Raw genomic sequence first — 1337 nt, 5'->3', positions numbered from 1 at the left:
AGAATGATGAGGGCAATGAATGTACAAATGAGCTTTACACACTTGATGTGTGTATGGATTGTGATAAGAGTTGTATGAGCCCCTAATAAAATGATTAAAAAAGAGAAAAGAAAGAAAGAACAGAAAGAGTAGGAAAAGTGGAATTGCAGTGCTTTGAAGTAGCTACGTAAGTCTGACATAATACGGCGATTGCTTTTTTCTGATTAATTGTGGTGGTGCTAAATACTCCCACACATGGTCAAAACTTGAAGCAATACCAAAAGACCTGCAGAGTGAAAGCAAAGTGTCAAATCCTTGACCTCAACCCCCCAGTCCACCTGCCCCAAACAGCACTGTCACACGTTCCTTTTTAACCTTCAGTCTGCCAATATAGAATGCATTAGAATGTGAACCCCATGTCCTACATTTTGTCTCATTTATTGCTCTATCTTCCAACTTCCAGAATAGTGCCTAGCATATGGTAGGAGCTCAATAAATATTTGCTGGGTGTATATATGAACAAGCAGGAATGCAAACACACGCGCGTGCGCGCGTGTGCGCGCGCGCGCACACACACACACACACACACGATTGTTGTTAGGTGCATAGAGCTGTCTCTGTGACTCCAATCCACTTTATTTATAACAGAACAAAATGTTGCCTGGTCGTGTACATCCTCACAATAGTATGTTTCCACCTATTGGTGCAGCCACTGTGGCTGCAATCGATCATATTGAAGTTCTCTCTCTTTTTTTTTTGGCTGACCCTCCCCTTGTCCAAGCAAGATGCCCTTCTTCAGGATTCATCCTCCCTGGAAATATGCCCAAAGTTAGCAAAGCAGAATCTTGCCATCCTCTAAAGAGCATTCGGATTGCTCTTCCTCCAAGACAAATATGCTCATTCTTCGGGAAGTCCATGATGCATCCAGTATTCTGCACTTGCACCATAATTCATTTTTCCTGTCTTTATCTTTTCTGTATTGCAAGCAAGTGGCAACGAATATCTTTGACCTATGCCTTTATGTACGTTTTTAGTTAAGATGCATTTCTGGTTAGGTTGTGAGAGTATCTGTAACATAAATGCTTGGTCAAAGGATATGTGTATGAAATTACTATTTTTAAAGTACTAACTGAGTTTTTGTAAGGAGTTATGGTTACATGTTGGGCTGAGAGTCTCAAGGTCAGCAGTTTGAAACTACCAGCTGTTGTTCGGGAGAAAGACAAGGCTTTCTACTCCTGTAAAGAGTTACAGTTTCAGAAATCCACAGGGATGGATCTACCCCATCCTGCTGAGTCACTATGATTTGGAATGAATGAGAATGAACTTGAGTTTTCGAACAGAGCTCTCGGTTCTCATTA

This window comes from Echinops telfairi, unplaced genomic scaffold (assembly GCF_000313985.2).
Source record: "Echinops telfairi isolate 266 unplaced genomic scaffold, ASM31398v2 ScPeMD7_15;HRSCAF=58, whole genome shotgun sequence".
NCBI lineage: Eukaryota > Metazoa > Chordata > Mammalia > Afrosoricida > Tenrecidae > Echinops > Echinops telfairi.
Note: the sequence above shows the minus strand (reverse complement) of the source record.